Source organism: Nicotiana attenuata, unplaced genomic scaffold, assembly GCF_001879085.1.
Source record: "Nicotiana attenuata strain UT unplaced genomic scaffold, NIATTr2, whole genome shotgun sequence".
NCBI lineage: Eukaryota > Viridiplantae > Streptophyta > Magnoliopsida > Solanales > Solanaceae > Nicotiana > Nicotiana attenuata.
Genome location: NW_017670748.1, coordinates 165,117 through 185,602, shown reverse-complemented (window position 1 = coordinate 185,602; position 20,486 = coordinate 165,117). Strand labels below are relative to the sequence as shown.

The 20,486-nt window shown below is 38.1% G+C and overlaps 1 pseudogene; it reads right to left on the bottom strand.

The window, feature by feature from the left end:
• Nucleotides 1-10,177: 10,177 nt before the first annotated feature.
• LOC109242958 lies at nucleotides 10,178-16,297 on the bottom strand (annotated as a pseudogene).
• Between the last annotated feature and the right edge of the window lie 4,189 nt (nucleotides 16,298-20,486).

Here is a 20,486-nt window from a genome sequence, read left to right as displayed (position 1 = left end):
CTCAAATTCCAATTTTTGTTCTCTTAGGTTTCAAGCCCTAAACCACCATTTTTGACCTTAATTCCTTGAGCTTTCAGTCTAATTTCATGTATTTGCACGATAAAATCGTGTTCTAAGTCCAAGGATGCTTACCTGATCGAAGTCCTTGAATTTCCTCTTCAAAATCGCCCAAAAACTCCCCAAGTCCGAAGTTAAAAATATGAACTCCTTCAAAATTCGCGAAAGAAATAAAAACCTCTTCTGATCAGTTGTTTCCGCATCTGCGGTACCTTTGTCGCTTCTGCGACTACCGCATCTGCGGTAATTATCCGCTCCTGCGGCATCTCCTTAAAAATCCAAAACCGCTTCTGCGGTCACTCTTCCGCATCTGCGGCTCCGCAGATGCGGCTCCCCCAACCGCTTCTGCGGAAACAGCACTCAGGCCCAAAATTCGCTTCTGCGATCCTCCCTTCGCTTCTGCGCGACCGCACCTGCGGTCCCACAACCGCAGGTGCGAAAATACCAGATACCAGCAGACCTGAAATCTCCAAACTTCAATTTCCATCTCGTTAGCCATCCGAAATCACCCCGAGGCCCCCGGGACCTCAACCAAAAACACAAACATGATCCAATACCTTATTCAAACTTGCTCCAATCATCAAAACATCTCAAACAACACTAAAACCATCATTTCTCATCGAATTCAAGCTGAAGTTCTTCCAAAACTTCCGAAACACGCATTCGATCAAAAACCCAACCAAAACACCTCCGAATGACCTGAAATTTTGCACACATATCCCAGATCACCTAACGAAGCTACTGCAACTCTCAGAATTCCATTCCGACCCTCGGATCAAATTCTCACCTATCAACCGAAATTCGCCAAAATTCTAACTTCGCCAATTCAAGCCTAATTCTACACCGGACCTCCAAAATTACTTCCGATCACACTCCTAAGTCACAAATCATCCCCCGAAGCTAACCGAATCATCAGAATTCATATCCGAGCCCTCTAACACGTAGTCAACGTCCAGTTGACTTTTCCAAAACAAACCTTCCTTAAAGAGGCTAAGTGACTCATTTCCTTCTAGAACCAATCCAAATCAACTCTAACACATCTAATACTGATACTGAAGCATAAAGAAATAGAAAATGAGGAAAACGGGGAGGTAACACACGTGACGACGGGTTGGGTCGTCACATATAAGGATGAAGATATGATTCCCACTGTTGAAATGATTCCCACTGTTGAAGCCACTAAGACAGGAGAAAGTGAAATTGAAGAAAGAATTCAGGGGGAGACTATTGGGCGTTTGGATAAACCTGATTTGATGACTTATTCAAGAAAAAAAAGAGTTAAAGAAGTCATCATGCAATCTGCTGAAGCTCAACCCTCTTCTGCTGTTGAAACCTCTTCTACTGGTGAGTTATCTACATTTCCTAGCGAGTTACATGTACCTATTGCTCACAGAAAAGGAGTCAGATCTTGTACCAAACATCCTTTATCTAACTTTGTCTCCTATAATTCCTTATCTCCTTCCTATAGAGCTTTTGCCTTGTCTATTTCTTCTGTGTCTATTCCCCAGAATTGGAGGGAAGCTTTTGCAGATTCTAAATGGAAGCAAGCTATGAATTGAAGAAATGAAGGCCTTGTCAAAGAATGAGACTTGGGATCTTGTCATTTCACCACTAAATAAGAAATTGGTTGGCTGCAAATGGGTCTTTACGGTGAAGCACAAAGTTGATGGTTCAATTGAAAGATTCAAAGCAAGACTGGTAGCTAAAGGGTTCACTCAAACTTATGGAGTGGATTATCAGGAGACATTTGCCCCTGTTGCAAAAATGAACACTATTAGAATTCTTTTGTCTTGTGCAGTTAATCTTGATTGGGACTTACAACAGTTTGATGTGAAGAATGCATTTCTTCATGGCGACTTAGAAGAAGAGGTGTACATGGAGATTCCTCCTGGATTTGATATTGAACAAAGTCAAGGAAAAGTGTGCAGACTGAAGAAAGCCTTGTACGGACTGAAGCAATCTTCAAGAGCTTGGTTTGACAGATTCTGCAAAGCAATGATCTCCTTCGGTTACCAACAAAGTAATGCCGATCATACCCTCTTCATGAAAGACCAAAAGGGTAAACTCACTCTTCTCATAGTTTATGTTGATGACATAGTAATGACAGGGAATGACAATGAAGAGATTGCCCGATTGAAGAAGCTATTAGCCCAGGAATTCGAGATCAAAGATCTAGGGAAGTTGCAATACTTCTTGGGAATTGAGGTTGCTAGATGAAAAAGAGGAATCTTTATTTCTCAAAGGAAATATATCATAGATCTCTTGAAAGAAACTGGTATGACAGGTTGCAAACCAGCAGAATCTCCTATTGAAAGCAATCACAAGTTACAAGCTGGGGTTGGAAAGTCAATTGATAAGGAGAGATATCAGAGGTTGGTTGAAAAACTTATTTATCTCTCTCACACTAGGCCAGATATAGAATATTCAGTTAGCTTGGTGAGTCAGTTCATGCACGATCCACGAGATCCTCATATGCAAGTTGTCTTTCACATTTTGCGGTATCTGAAGTCTGCACTAGGAAAGGGTCTACTTTTCTCCAAGCATGGTCACCTCCAGATAGAAGCCTTTACAGATGCGGATTGGGCTGGATCTCTAGATGACAGAAGATCTACATCTGGCTATTGTACACTCGTGGGAGGGAATGTAGTTACTTGGAGAAGCAAGAAACAAAATGTAGTTGCCAGATCCAGTGCAGAAGCAGAATATAGAGCAATGGCCCAGGGTGTTTGTGAACTGATTTGGCTACAAAAGTTAATGGATGAATTGAGATTGTCTGAGACAGAGAAGCTTTTGTTATATTGCGACAATAAGGCTGCAATTAGTATAGCTCATAATCCTGTTCAACATGATAGAACAAAACATGTTGAAATTGATCGACATTTCATCAAAGAAAAGATTGTTGGTGGTACCTTGAGTTTGCTTCATGTATCGTGAGAAAAACAGCTAGCAGATGTGCTCACAAAAGGTCTCAGCAAAAAGACTTTTCACACTTTGGTTTGCAAGTTGGGCATGTGCGACATCTTTGCACCAACTTGAGGGGGAGTGTTGATTAGTGTAATTAGTAGAAAGATTTGATTAGATTAGATTCTCTAGCCTAATTATAGGCAGATTTTATTCTGTAGCTTGATTGTAGTAATTAGTGATTTCTTTTCCTAGTTTAGCTATAGGATTCATTGTATAAATATCAATACTCTTGATGTGAATAATATACAGAAATACAAGAAGCTCTATTCTTCTTCTTGAAATCATCACATCCGACAAAACTTCCATTTTGTTCTCCTGAAAACAAACTAGGTTGGCACCCCACTCTCTAACTTTCACTTTGATGATGGCCCTTTTGTTTAGGTCATTCATCCCCCTCACATTCCATGAAAGAATCTTAACTTCCATAAGCAACAATATCCCCTTTTTCCCCCCCACCTCCCCTACCCGAGCTCCCTTCCTCCTTGTAACACACCCGGCCCCTTCTCTGCTACACCACTACATCCCCTAAATTATTTTGCTTATCACCTTGACCCAACTCCCTCCCTGCACCATCATAAAAAGATTGTTGTTCAATCTCCCTCAACAGTTCTAACACCTTATTAGGAGGTACCAACTAATTGGATTAAGGCTTGGTTATTGTTGTTGCACTTGCATTAGCTCCGGTGTGCCAGGAATTATTTAATCTGGTTAGACACTAGTATGTCAGTGCAAGGCAAAGTGAGAGATTTAGAAAACTTATAGTAATTAGTAGATTAGCAAAATAGCACCTAAATTTAATTGAAATATTAACATCTTATTTCTTTTTTTTTCTCTAAATCTTTTAACTGTCATAATTATATGTTTTTGAATTTTTTAGTTTAGCTTCAAATACCGTAATAAAAAAATATTTATTGATTTTTCTCTATATATTTTTTTTGAAATTTTAATTATCATTGTTAGTCATATGCTTCTCAATATTATCATATTCAAATTATTTATGTTTTAGTTAGAGAAATAGGCATTTATGAGGGTGATTGACAGGAATGGCCCCGTAAGAGGCTAGTCTTAGCCGAATGTCTCCAAAATTGACGGTATTTAAATAATAGCCCACGAAGCCGCACGGGGTAATTGCTCTTCAGCGTTTCTTCACCGATTGGTAGAGTTTATGCTATATTTACTTTACCTATCTGTTAGGTTGTTCATCAACGTCTACCAGGTTGGCATGATTTTTGCTCTTCAGGAATTTCTCTACTGGATTGGTAGAGTTTATGATGTACTTACTCTAATTATCTGTAAAGTTGTTCATCCGAATCAATTTTTTTGTGTTGTTTGAACAAAGTGTTCTTCGAATTTGCAACTTCGATTTCGACCAAACCACCCCAAATCTGCTCCAAATGATCTCAAATTTGAAACAAAGCTTCCAAATATCAACACAAACAATCCCAATCACCAATTTATTCAAATAACACCAAATTAAAAGACTCACTTTGTCTTCTCAATAGTTCTAAGGTCCAACAATGGAATTTTAAGCTTTTTACAGTAAATCATTAAATCGGTTTTTAAACTAAAAATCTAAGCATAAATTATCTAACATTTAGACGATTTTAACAATAATGGGTCGTTAACCTTCTACTTTCCACCACTAGACAACAATTTCAAACTTTAAATATTGAAGAATTATGGTGTTCAAGTAAATTTCGCCAAGACTGTATGAAAAAAAATTCTGCCAAGACCAGTCCCAAGGGACATGACGTGCAATTTTTTGCATTTATGACTCCCAATAGTCCCATCAAGACCCAAGTGGAAAGTGCTAGGTGGGGCTTGGCTGAAACTTGTTGGGCTAGACTAAGGCTGTATGTGGTCCCGGGCCCGGGCCTAAATGGGCTAAACGGGCCGGGCTAAACGGGCCTGGGCTTAGCGGTCCCGGGCTCTGGCGGTCCCGGGCTTCGCGGTCCCGGGCTTCGTGGGCTCAACGGGTAGGACCAGCCCGTGACGGGCCTAAGCCCATATGGTCCTGGGCTAAATGGGTCGGGCTCGTGGGCTTAGCGGGCCTAACGGGCTTTTTTTATTTCCGGGCTTTTTTTTTTAATTTTTTTATTTAGGGAAATTTCTTGTAAACCATATGTGTATGTATATATATAAATTGCTCTTATGCATGGCTATATAAATATATGTGGTATATATAATATAGAAATCTAATTATTAAAGTGTTTGACGAAAATGTAAAATAACAAATCAATAGTAAAACTAAATTGGCATGCATAATAAATTAATAACAAAGTACAACATGAAGCATAAATACGTCTAATAATTTTAAAATAACACAAATTGTTGAAAAATCTTAAAGACGAATTTGCGGATAAATACCCTCAACACAATACTTTATATGCCTCCTTAAAATGCCTGTGGTACACCCTGAACGAAAATTTAAGACTCTTCCACAGTTCTTGCACTTTAATATTTGGCCTTCTTCATTTTCTTCAAGCACTTCATAGTATTGCGAAACAAATAAGCGCACTCTTTCCGAACGAGGCATGATTTAACTTGAAAATTGAGATTGAGACTTGAAGTCTTGAAAATTGGAGATTGAGAGATTGAGAGATTGAGAGAAATTTAGATTGAGAAATGAGTATTGAGTATTGAAATGAAGAAGAGGGAGGGGGGTACTTATAGTGTTAGAGAAGGTTAGTTTTGTAAATTGAAAAAAAAAACCGGCTATTTGTGCAATTAATATGACCGTTGGTGGTCATTGGGGGTGGGGCCCTCATTTTGAAAAATCTTGTTTTGTAGTATATATAGTACTACTTCTTCATGTAAATATAATATATATAGTATACTAGTATAGTATACTATATATAGTATGTTATGTATATATATTCCCTTATATATTTTCTTGTAGTATATATTGTATGTTATGTATATATATTCCCTTATATATTTTCTTGTAGTATATATTGTATGTTATGTATATATATTATAGCTTATAAATAATTGCAAGTTAAAGACAAAAAAATATTGCAAAGAGATATTCAAGGGCATGTCTTATAATTTTTATTACCAAAAATGGCATATCTTTCTTAGTCTTCTTCCCCCCAATGGAATGCGCACAACAAGGTACTAATACCACCATTAAAAGGAAAAAAAACTAAAGAAGATATGCCAAAGTACAAGTTACACCATAACCTACATTGTATCTCTAACAAATCTCATAAATCCTTCAAGGTTCGGAGGAGGTTCCGTTGGTGGTGGCGGAAAAGAAGCTTGTTCATCACCGCTTCCGGGCGAAGCAGCATCTTCCGCAAGTTCCGCTATCATTTCTTCATAAGCTTCGCCTATCTCCGGTTGTGATTCTGCAAGTCCAAAGTTTCTTCTTTCCGAGCGGATCCAATCTCTGAATAGTACTGATTTTTCCAAGCTCTCCCTCATAGATGCTCTATGATCACCTATTTGAAGTCTTGCTTGACTGAAAGCGCTCTCTGATGCAACTGTTGAAGCTTGAATAGATAAAATATCCCGAGCCATCCTTGCAGAACCGGAAAATGTTTTTCCCTTGCCTTCCACCATTCCAAAAGATCAAAGGTGCCGTCTGGATTCTCCTTTTCAAGTCCCTACGACAAATAAACTTGAAGCTCATTTAGATGTGAAGTCTCATCAAAATTATCACCTTGAGAACCCCTAAACTCCGTCCAAGATTTAAGTGCTTTTAGGCCCGCAGCTCTTTTAGATGATTGTGAACTAGACGAAGTAGGGGTTGGAACATTTGGCCTAGCATTATCTAACGCAAGTTGATAAGCATTATAAATTGTTTGAGCATTTATTTTAATTGAGGCTTTTGTCTCTGCAAGTGTTGAAAATTCCTCAACTGAAAGATCTAAAGCCTTATAAATATTTGAGTATCAAAAGTGAGGACCTCCTAATTTTATTGTAGGATTTAACATTGCAGCAACACCATAAATAAGGGGGATAGGGAAAAAATATTTTTTAAACTTTTCTTTCATTGCATTTATAGCAAGTTTATAAATTTTCCCACCCTCCGAAAATTCAACAAACAAATTACATAGTGCTGCAATATAAACTAAACAATTTGAAATAGTAGGATAATATTGTCTAGAAAATGCATTTGTAGCAAATTGAAAATGTTCTAAAAAATCTATAAGAATTTTTACATTCGTCCAATCTTGATTTGTAAGGATTTCATCATCATCCTCACCACCAACACGAGCATTAAACGTTGCATTAATTGGGTTTCTATATTCATATGCAACTGCTAAACTTTCGTACATATAATTCCATCTAGTTGGACAAGGTTTAGGAACCTTTCTTTCTCTAAGGCCAAATTCATCACATTTTTTAAAATACTCTCTAAGTCTACTTCTACGGTTTGAATAAAAAAACCAATTAGGAGCCATTCTAACCTTTTCAATTTCTAAATTTAAAATTCTCATACCATCACCGGCAATTAAATGGTAAATGTGACAAATACATCTCACATGGAAACAATTACTAAATGCAGGATTTAGTGTTGTTGTAAGTATGCCTATAGCACTAGTGTTACTAGAAGCATTATCCATAGAAATTGCCATTATTTTATCTCTAATGCAAAAATATCTACAAATATCTGCAACGGTGTTAGCAATAAACTTAGCTGTGTGACGTGAATTAATTATTCTATACGCAATAATGCGTTTTTGCATTATCCACTCCTCGTCTATCCAATGACTTGTAACAGTTAGATAATCACAGTCATTATTACTTCTACCAATATCAGTAGTAATAGAAATCCGATTAGTTATATGAGTAAATAAATACCGCAAATATTGTTCATATTCATGTTTATATTTATAAATATCGCTCTTAACTGTTGCGCGAGGCCAACCTTTATAAGTAGGATTAAAAACTTTTCTAATATAATGCACAAAATTAGGGTTAGAAGGAAAAGTATATGGTAAGCACATAACAGTAACCATCTTTGCTAATTCTTCACGATCTTTATTAGGATCGTAATATAAAATACCACCGGTCACAGTGTTAATTCCTGGTTGAACTAGATTTGAACCTGTACTAGGGTTAACCGCAGTATCTACACTTGTCCCCTCTTGCTGCGCTTTCATTTGTAAATATTTAACTTTATCTCTAGGGTGTGTTTGTATGTGCCTAGCCAAACTACCCGTACCGCTACGGTCTCCAGTATATTTATGCCCCAGCAATTTCCTACAAGTTTTACACCTAGCCTTATTTTGTTCTCTTACTTGAGTAAAAAAATTCCAAACTAATGATGTTTCTAGGCGTTTAGAAGGTTGTCTATTAAAAGTAAGGGTTTCTACAGGTGGGTCGGGCGGGGCATCAGTTGGGTTATTAACAGGACTAGTAGGTGAATCATCTAAATCCGGTTGGGTTTCATCTACATCCTCATTTTCCTCATCATTTTCTAAGATAGTTTGATTAGGATAAAGAGCATTCATAACTTCTTCATTTAATTGTTCACCTTGTGCAACATTATGGCAAAATTCACTATCGGAAAATTGAAAACAAGGGTTATCACTATCAAGAATAATAGGAGCAGCAGGACGGGTAATAGGTCTGGGTCGGGGAGCCGGGGGAAGGGTAGTAGGTTGGAGACTATTTTCACCAATTTTAGCTTTTCCCTTACCACCAAACATTTTTTTCAAAGAAAATGCCATATTAATTACAATTATGCAAACTAAACACACAAAAATATATTCTTAAAAGTTAAGAGTTGGAACGAGTTTACCGAATTGCCGAACAACTTCTTGAAAATTGAAAATCGTTAAAGACTTGAAGACTTGAATACTTCAATTCACCAACTTTACAATTTTTCACGAAATTGCAATAATAAAATAAGCAATTATAGAAGAGAAATTAGATATAGATTGAGAGAGATTGAGATAGATTGATGAATTGGTGAGTAAAAATGAAAGAATGAGGGGGTATTTATAGTTGAGAATTGGGGAAAAGTGTAATTATATAAAGTTTGGGGTTAAAATAAAGTTTGGGGGCCAAATGGCTATTTTTTAAAGTTCCAAACGGTTGAAAATTAAAGGCTAACGGCTAGATTTTAAAATCTGACTGTTGGCTATTTTTTTAAAAAAAAAAACTTTTTTTTTTTAAAAATTAGTCGTTGGAGCCCGTTAGGACCGCTAGGCCCGGTTGAACCGGCCCAGGACCGCCTGCCGGTCCCGGGCTTAGCGGTCCCGGTCTCGTGGGCCTCGTGTACAAGACCGGCCCGTCACGGGCTTCCTACCCATTAAGGGACCGGCCCACCAGGACCGGCCCGCCGGGACCGTTTAGCCCGTTAGGACCGCGGGCCCGGTCCGGTCCCGGTCCCAGACCGGCCCACCAACAGCCTTAGGCTAGACTCCACTATGCTGAGATCAATACGTTAGAAATGCATGGTCGGTATCGACTCAACTTGTCTTGGCTTAACTAAGGGCCAATTGCACAGATAGCCGATTTTTGGACCACCATTTAAGTCATACCGTAACGTAGTGCATAAGAATTTACAAGTTTAGCAACTTTGGAACCAACTTCAGGCATACGCAACAAAGTTGCAAGAATTTGCGTCTGAGGTTTGTCAGCAAACTTCAGGCATAGCAAACTTCCGACATTTTTCCGTGAAGTTTGGCCGGACAAGACCAAACTTCCGACATTTTTGCATGAAGTTTGCTGGCCAAGACCAAACTTCCGACATTTTTGCATGAAGTTTGCTGGCCAAGATCAAACTTCCGACAATCACACCAAGGCCAACCTTTTGATAACCACAGCTATACTTTAGCTTGCCCAGACTAAATTTCCAACAATCGTGTCTGAAGTTTGGCTTGCCAGGCCTAACTTCAAACCCAAAGCCATCACCAAAATGCATTGGGCGCTAAAAGGAAGTGAAAACGATAGTACATGCTAGTAAATAATATAAAACACATAGTTGGACACTAAATCACTGCATTTCGAGAATTAAACTTAAAACCTTCTTCATCTCAACTCTATTACCGAGTCACCCAGTTGCACGTTTTCGGGAGTAAAATTTCTGTATTCTCTCTTCTTTTTTCTAAAGCTAAATGATTTTAAGTGTACAATAGTAGGTTCAAGGCTACATGAATCTTAATTTGACTATATTAATTAGTAAGGAGACAAAATGAGATGCACCGAATGGAATGTTTTCTAACCACTAAAGTTTGTTTTCTTTAGGAATTTTACTGGTCTTTCAGATAATCTACTACATACAAAGGTATCACACCCCGTAGATGGGGTGCTTAGTCATAAACTAGAAAAAAGAAATAGATATTTGGAATGAAGAGGGATAGAGCGTGATTGCGATAGATCGTTGGGAGCAATCGGGGTGACTCAAGGAGGAGGACGAGTGCTTTTGTCTGAAGTTCACTAATACTGGCTATAGGTTAAATAATTTGAAAAAAACTTGACATAGCTTAAATAGCAGGGTGGAAACTGGCCACCCTGTTAAGTTTTTACCTTAACTGGTGACCAAGCAGCCCATCGTGTAGTCTGCTCCGAAAAAATTGGCGCCCACTCTTATAGATCAAATGAACTCCCCATTGTCTTGGAATGCGCCTTTGGATGGATGCCTCAAATACGCCATACTGGTTAAAGTTTTTGATCTTTGTGCCTAGCCCCTCTAATAAAGAATAAAGAGGTATGTAGGCAAGACAAACACACAAGCTATAACTCCTGGATGATGAGCCTACCTTACACACTTTCTCTAGCACTTCAAGCTCTTCGGGATGATTATTGCAGATCAATTTGGCTTCAATGAAAGTATAGTCATACTTCCCTGATAGCCTTAAATCACAACCATGGATACCCGCTCCCATACAAGTGACACAGCATATGGCGAAGCCCATGAACTCCGGACTACACCAAAACTTGGGCAATTTAAACGAGATTTTTTCCTCATTGCTCTGATACTTAAACCATGTGGGAATTGCACGTTCAGGAAAGACGATACAATAACTCACCCTATGATCAGAGTTAAGAGAAGGGTGGACCACATTGTCCATTGCATCTGAGAGAACTAAACAAAGAATCTTCTCCAAAGCTGAGTTATCATTGCTCTTCTCTGTATAAGGTTGTTGAACAAAACTATAATTGGTAAATGAGACCAAATATAACCTCGGATACATAGGAAGAGCTAAAATAGCTTGTGGGGCTAGAAAATCTTCCACATATAATTCCTCTATACTCGGAGGCAGTTTGGGAAGTTCGATAAGTGCCAAACAGTATGTTAAGTTGAGATATTGAAGTTGAGACAGTTGACTGATGCTATCAGGTAAAAAAATAAACTCATTTCTGCTCAGATTTAGTTCCAATAAAGCAGTCAAGCAGCTAAAAGCATTAATTTCTTCACCGGACAAATTGCATCCACTGAGATCTAATATTTTCAATTCCTTCAAACAGCCAAATGACTTGGGGAATATCAAACTTCCAGCAGATTGATGTTTTAACTTCCATCCTCTTTTTAATGATAGGATTCTAAGTTTGCTCAAGTTTCCAAAAGAATCAGGTAGTTGCCAGATGGCTGTGTTACTAGCATTGACCTCCTCCAACTGTCCTAGATCACCCAGGTTTTCTGGAAAGGTGGCAAGTTTTGAGCAGCCCTTAAGATTCAAAATTTTCAATTTCCTCATCTCATAGATACTGGCTGGGAGTGTTACAAGATTCCTACAGGAACTCAAATCAAGCAAGCTGATGCCAATAAGTTGTCCTACTGATGAGGGTAATTCCTGTATTGCAGTCCGTGACAACATGAGCTCTGATAGAAATTCCATATTTCCTCGAATTTCCGGAAAATTTTCTAATTTCTCACAACCAGAGAGGTTGAGGCTTTCAAGAGATTTCATCTGAATACTGTTCGGAAGACACTTGAGATTTTTGCAGTTCTCCATGCTCAGAAAAATAAGGTTTTTGAGATTTCCTAAGGATGATGAACTGCTATCAAGCTTACACAACCTTTCAGTATAATTCTTTGCAGATATGGGGTCTCGGAAAAGTTGGGTGTTTGCAGTAAATTTTCTGAAAAGCTTAAATTGAGGATGGTCAACTTGTCAAATGTCTGTTTATAGAAAGAGAAAGAATAGAAGCTTCAGCATTAAAAAGTCATCTCTTTAAAAAAATTCCAATGCTTAAAACACCAACAAGAAAGGGATCAACATACTTTCGGTTCTTTGCAAATTTCAACCAGAGAACTATAAGTCAGGTGGAGTCCAACAAGGCTTCGAGGTTGAAAATTTTCTGGTAGGTATCCAAAACTGTAGTATGACCATCAAGCCATTTCAAGCTACTGGGAAGATACTCAACAGGATCAGAAATAGGGTCATAATGTCGGACCTCCTCCCCTTTGACAATTAGTAACCTAAGACAAGGCATGTTTCTGAAAGCTTTGCTCCACTTGCATATACGTCGATCTGAGCCAATTGGCACCATTATGCCTTTAATTGACTCTGTCCACTGAAAAGAAAAGAAGGTATCTCTAGTAAACAAGAATTTACATCAAAGCAGAAATCCTATTATCCTTTGATGCAGGTATATTGACATATTTCACTTGTTTTTTTAATGATAAAGAAAAAGGGTTTAAGAAAATAATACATATAGACTCTAGTGTAAAATTTACATCTGGCTCTCAGTTAGCAGTTCAATCAAACTATTCAATGCATTGATTAATTAAGGACAGTACGCAATTCTCATACCTTTCAGTCATTACCTAAAGAAAAAATGAATTCTCCAGTCTGTTTAAGATTCTATAATAAACATTTAAATTAAAAAAACAATAATCTGTTTTGCTTCTTTCACCGAAAAAAGACAGTGGAACTAGACTATGCTGTACAACTTGGTATCCATATTATGTAAATACTAAATCATAATGCAAAAGAGAAAATGGAAATGCTCCAGCATTCTCGGTAATTAGAGGACATGTACCATATTTGCAGAAAAAACAGTTTCAACATCTTTGTCATGCAATAATCTACTATGCTTCCAGGGCTGGTCCTGATCAATATCACGTGCCACTTGTTGACCCATTTGTTCTATTAAATCATGCATCTCAACCATTCCTTCTGAAACATATAAAAGTGATTTTTCAGTAAGAATGTTGATTCCAATTTCTGATTTGAAGCCAAAGCTATTCAATATTGTTATCACATCATCTTTCTTTTTTCCCCTAAAGAAGCATGCAATATCAAGAAATATATCCTTGTCTTCATGGCTCAATCCATCTAGACTTAAGCTGAGTTGCTTGACAATTTTCCTATCTCCAATATCTTTGAGTCTATCTAATGCACTTCTCCACTCATTCATGCCTCGTTTGTAGAGAAAAGAACCCAATACCTCAAGAGCTAACGGTAAACCATTAGAATAATTTACTACAGAAATCGAGCGCTTTTCAAACTCCTTATCAGGAGTCCATTGCTGAAAGGCATGCCAACTGAAAAGTTCAAGAGCCTCATCGATAGCCAGTTTAGGTACACGATATAACTTATCGTGCTTGCGAAGTAAATCATTGTTTCTAGTTGTTGTAATGATCCTACTGCCATCACCAAACCAGTCACGCTTTCCAACTAAGTATCCCAATTGGTCATTGTTATCCACGTCATCAAGAACGATTAAAACCTTCTTGAAACGTAGCATCCTGCTTATCATTTTGACTCCATCATCAACACTTAGTACATTCAGTGAATGTTGCTTCAGGATTTGTGAGAGAAGCTTCTGTTGCAAATGTTCCAAGCTTTCAGGGCCATACTTCTCTGAAACTTCCCTAACATTTGCAAGAAAACAAGAACCTTGAAATTGATAAGAAAGCTCGTCAAAAATTGCTCTTGCAACAGTTGTCTTCCCTACACCACCCATTCCCCATATTCCAACAAAATAAACACCACCTAATTCAACATTGAACAATGATTTTACTTCCCTTACACGAGATTTGATTCCCACAAGATGTTTTCCAATGCTTGAAACTGTCCCTTCCACACTATGAGAAATCTTGTTGGCAATCAGCTCAATACATTTTGCCTCGTCCCTATGTTAAATGGAAACACAATTACAGGAATAAAATATTTAAAACATAACGAATGATGAGGAACTGTAAAGAAATAACACATTCTAGCAAACGGAAAATTGGAACAACTACTAGTATTCGGTTATGGAGGGAGTCCTCAATATCCATTTCCTTCATTTGGACCCTTCATTCTGAAATTTATTAACTTGGCTTCTCTATATTTTATAGAGTTATACAAATCCATAACACTAGAAAGAGACTCCCACCCTGATGTACACGTACCAACATGACTAAACATCAATCCCTACTAGTCGGAATTGCCTAATATAGATCTTTTACTCTTATACTGTTTTGGCTTTCGCTAAGTTTACATGGATTCCGAGAGATTCTAGGATCTTTTGAGGCAACTTCCTTCCCGTCGACTTTACGTCTACTTCGTCACTTTTAACACCTTTAAATTTTAATCATCAAGATGTTATAACTACATATTGGTACAGTTAAGGTCTATGTAGGGTATAATCTTGTCAAAGACTATGCTTGTGATAGTTGTCTTCTCCCAATTACACAATTTTTTTTAACCAAATGAACATCGTAGAGAATTCATCCAATGAGTGATTTGGTCCAAAAGCTTTAATACCATATCCAGCTCAATGGTTTCAGCATGAGGTAATTTGAGCTTTATAAAGTGAAGAGGAGATGTTGAAATACTCCCAATTTAGAATCAGAGTATGTCGAGTTGATTTGTTATGTCTTTACTGATCAGAAAATAAGTAAATAGATGACCTTAAGCTTGTTGAGAAAATAAAACACCAAAACGATGCAAGATAAGGTCGCAGCGGAATAAACAGCCAGTCAAAGACTTCTCAATCTAATGAAGCAAGTGGAGCAAGTAAAATCAAGCATAAACTTATGTAGGTACTGATCCAAAACAACTTAAACTGATGTAAGTATCAAGTATAATCAGCAAAAGATTATAGGTAAGACAAAAACAACTAATTGCAAAAAAGACATCAAGATTTACGTGGAAAATCTCTTCGGATCGAAGAGTAAAAATCACGGGACCTATGGTCCATTAAAGCTCCAGCATATCAAAACAGAGTTATTCCTACTATAGTCCTCAAAAATGGTCAAAACACCAGTGCTAAGCAAATGAAACAATAGAAACAACAAAACAAGTGACGAATGAGAAAGAATCACCAAAACCGGTGTTGATTGGCTTAATTATTAGAAAAGATTTGATTCTGATTGATTGTAATTTATTTCCCTTTCTAAAATAGCCATAGGACCTAGCGTATAAATACATTTGCTTAGGTATGTAAGAAATACACGGTAATACAAGAAGCCTTTTCTTCTTCTCAAAATCTACATGGTATTAAAGCAGACAGAGGTCCTTGGTTCAAGTCTCACTGCCACCTAATATCAAGATGAATTTCCACATGCTTGGCTCATAAAAAAGAATCAAGCCCGCATGTGAGGGGCGTGTTGAAGACATAATTAAGTAAATAAAAGTGTATTCTCTCTAACAGATTAAACTTTTAGATGACATGACCTCAGACTTCAATAGGAAGAGGTGATTCTACCTAGTTTAACTACTGCACCACCGTTAGGTCAATATAGATCCTCCTAATTTGGTAGGGGTTTAATATTTGACAATTATCAGCTAATCAAATGAACAGTTATTGATCATTTGAGCTATTTACTCACCCATTAGCAGTTTTACGAACATCCCATCCTGCTATACTGGCTGCTTGATGTAGAGCGTTCTTCCACCTCTGCACCTTCTCTAAATCGGTACCTTTCTTGTGTTTGGCCATCGCTTTAGCAAAGCTATTTCTTTGCATACGTACATCTGATGGATCAACATTGTAGAATATAGGGATAGCTTCCTGTCTCTTCTTTTCAACACACTCCATAATTTTGGTGAGTTCCTCCAAACACCATGTGGATGAAGCATAGTTCTCAGAGAATATGATAATGCCAAAATTTGACTTCTCAATGGCTTTCAACAATTCTGGTGAAATAAATTTTCCTCTTTCAAGTTTCACATGATTCCCATGTCCTCCAGACGTTTGTAGAGATGGGCGACAAAGTTATTGCGAGTATCTTCCCCTCTAAAACTCAAGAAGGCATCATATTTCCATGTTTGGGTAAATTCTGCCATAGGAAATAGCTCAAATCTTCTACAAAGGAGAAAGAGAAGATGTGAAGCAAAAAAACTGAGACGAAGCAAAGAGGGGAAACAATCGGTCATTGACATTTGACTGAAACAAGGAAGAGTCAATGGGTCAACTTCGCTAGTTTCTTTATTTTAACTTTCTCAAAATTATTTTCCAGTACCTCTATTCCTTTTATCTTCAATTTTAGTTGCATATTTATTTTTTCTTATTTTTAGTTTAAATTCTAGATAACTTAAAAAAGCAATTTACACTATCAAGTCATGTAAGAAATCACTATGGATAACTATCATGAGAACAATTACTTTAAAAAATGAGATAATGGTTAAATGAAATTAGTGCAAATATTCCTCAAACATCATTATATATAAGTTAAATATTATTCTTTTAGGAATAAATTTCAATTTTAATCTCTAATATTAAATCCAATTGGCTCTTCAAAACTTGATATGATTCAAATTGTATCCTCAATATTTTGGAGTTTAACTATGGCATAGCAGATCTTATTTTAACTTGGGTTGTACATAAAATTTATATCTATATATATCTATTTATATTTATACTAATCGCGATGCGCGTGTACCCGTCTTAATAAATAAAAATATATTTAAAAATTATATTAATATTATATTAAAAATTATGTTATAAAATTAAAATATTAAAAAAAGGTTTAAATACTTGAAAATATTAAGAATATTGATCTTGTTTAGCTAACTCAATAAAAGAAGACTCTAATCTAAAAGATCTCAGCAGCCTAATTATATTAATTGCTTCGCAATAATATTCTAGTCCTTCTATGATCTTTATACTTATTTGAGGAAATAACTTGAAAAATCAAGCATGAATGTCTTCGCGAGTCTGCAAGTTCTAACTTCTAAGAAGTTGTAGATATATCTTTTACCTGAAGAACATCACAACTATGACCACATGAAATGACAACTTTAAGCTTCTTTCCTACAAATCTATCTTCATTACCGTTATTTTTATTATAATATCTCACAAACTACTAATCACAATTTATTTCCCGAGTCGCGAGGTGAAACTGAAAGTGGAAATAGAATTCCATATCCGCTGTGGTGCTTTGCTCCCTCCGGTTCATTGATCTGTGGGCATACGGGTCTTTTCCGGAAATAAAGGATTGCTACTCTTGTCCCTCACAGCACCACCCTTGAAGCTGAACCAAATTCTTGTGCCGCAAGTGACAACCGTTTTGGTACCTTACTATATGTTTGGCCTCCATTTCCTCTTCTCTCGTATCTGTCCATCTTTCTGATGGTGAAGGAAGAAATTATGACAATAATCACCTAACAATAAATATGTTTTTTTTCTCCAGAAAAGATATAGCGACATTGCTTCAAAATTTTAATGCTTAGATGTATATAAGCAGTATAGTAGTATCGTATACGGTCGAGATCGAATGCCTTCGATCTATATACTTGAGAGGTCGTCCGATGCCCGAGCCCGGGTAAGGCCAGGTTCAAGCTCGAGGGACCAGACCCGAGTTCGAAGGCGAAGCATGATGCATACCGAGGGCGGGCGTGTTCTACCCCGAAATAGTACCGTTATAAATTTGTTCTAGAACGAGCTAGACTCCTGCCACGACCCCAAAATCATGGCGCAAATCATGAAATAGGATTGTACAATTCCGTACTAGGCGGTTAGACAACTGTACCAAGAATATTCCCTACTATAAATGGAAATATTCCTTATTTGGGTTCCCCCATTATATAAAGGGGATCTCATTCATTTGTAACACCACATTTTCACTGAGCAAAGAATATACTCTCTACTTTTTGCCTGTTGTTCATCATAATTGTCCCTTAGCTTAATTGTTCTTACTTTGATTCTCCTATTTAATTGTTCTTACTACCCTAAGCCACCTCGAGGTCGCCGTCTCGAGGTAACTGCTGCTAAGTAACATTGGCTTGATTCACTTCTATCTTTCATTTCTACTTCACATTTCTTGATTATTAATTGGTATTGAACTAAATCACATATCTTTAAAACCACAAATCAAATTTAATTGTTACTCGTATTTTTCGAGGTAAACAGTTTGACACCCACCGTAGGGCTAAAGATAATAGTGATTATTTCTTTACTGATTCTTATTACACACATTATTTTTATACTTTTTCTTGACAAGAATCTTTGATTTTCAGGCTGAAACATGTCTAGCTCACAAAACGCACCCGTTCATGACAACGAAGGTCTTGGTAAGAACAACAACGTAGGGGTCGGTGTGCCACCGGCAAACCCTGGGGAAGTGCCAAACGTGGAACCAGTTGATGTTGGCTCTCATATTGCTATAAACACCAACCTAGGCACAGACCCCGAAGGGAGTGTACGCAGGGATGCTCGACTAGGGGACCAAGGAACGCCAGGAGCAGGAGATGGAGGAGTTAGCCTCCAAGTGATATTTGAGATGTTGCAGGCTCAGCAAATCGCCATCGCTCAACTTCAAAGTCAGAATAGGACCCCGAGTGTAGCCGAACATGAAAACAATCAACGTGCTGAACCAACGCCGGAAGGACCAAATGGAGACAGCTCGGGGACTGACCCCACCATTATGAAAATGCTCAAAGAGCTCACTAAGAGGATCGAGTCTGGAGAAAAGAAAATTGAGGATAACGACAAGAAGGTGGAGACTTATAGCTCCCGTGTAGACCAGATACCGGGGGCACCTCCAGTTTTGAAAGGATCGAGTCTGGAGAAAAGAAAATTGAGGATAACGACAAGAAGGTGGAGACTTATAGCTCCCGTGTAGACCAGATACCGGGGGCACCTCCAGTTTTGAAAGGTCTAGATGCTAAGAAGTTCATACAAAAACCATTCCCTCAGAGCGCAGCCCCGATGCCCATTCCTAAAAAATTCCGCATGCCCGATATACCCAAATATAATGGGACAACCGACCCTAACGAACATATTACTTCATACACTTGTGGGATCAAAGGAAATGACTTGAATGATGATGAAATCGAGTCAGTGTTATTGAAAAAGTTTGGGGAAACGCTCTCGAAAGGAGCTATGATTTGGTATCACAACTTAGACCCTAACTCTATTGATTCATTTGATATGTTAGCAGACACTTTCATTAAGGCTCACACCGGGGCCATAAAATTAGCCACGAGAAAATCGGATATCTTCAAAATAAAACAAAGGAACGACGAGATGTTAAGGGAGTTCTAGTCCAGGTTTCAGATGGAAAGAATGGAACTGCCGCCGGTCTCCAACGACTGGGCGGTACAGGCCTTCATGTAGGGTTTGAATGAGAGAAGCTCAATTGCTTCTCAACAACTAAAGCAGAACTTGATCGAGTATCCAGCTGTGACATGGTTAGATGTGCACAACCGTTATCAGTCAAAAATCAGAGTTGAGATGACCAATTAGGAGCCCCCTCGGGCTTAGTTCATCCTAACAGGTTTGTGCCAAACCCTCGAGGGGACATAAACAGGGATTCGAGATCAACATGAAAAGATATCATCCATATACCGACCGAAGGAATAGCGGCCCAAGCCGTAACATCCCTCGGAGCGATCGGAGAAACGATCAAGGGCAAAGTTCTAGGGGGCTCATGATTAAGAGCGGGTTCGATAAACATATCGACCCCATGGAGGCTCCCCGATTATCAGAGTACAACTTTAGCGTGGACGCATCAAGGATCGTGCCGGCTATTGGAAAAATCAAAGACACCAACTGGCCGAGGCCCATACAAACTGATCCCTCTCAAAGAAACCCGAACTTGATGTGCAAGTATCACGGTACGCACGGCCATAAAACAGAGGATTGCCGGCAGCTAAGGGAAGAGGTGGCTCGATTGTTCAATGAGGGCCACCTTCGAGAATTTCCTGAGTGATCGTGCCAAGAACCACTTCAGGGAGAGAGATACAAGGAAAACGAGCTAGAAGAACCACAATATGTAACCCACATGATCATTGGAGGAGTCGATGTCCCCCCAACGACCTGTATTCAAGCGCACCAAAGTATCGATCACAAGAGAAAAGCGGACTCGGAGCTATGTGCCAGAGGATATCCTGTCATTCTGCGACGAAGAAGCAGAAAACATATCCCAACCTCACAACGACGCCCTGGTAATCTCTATTCTTTAAAAAAATTTCAAGTTAAACATGTTTTAGTGGATCCCGGTAGCTCGGAAAATATAATCAGATCGAGGGTCGTAGAGCAACTTGGCCTGCAAGATCAGATTGTACCCGCATCCTGGGTGCTGAATGGCTTCAACATGGCAAGCGAAACAACAAAAGGAGAGATTATCT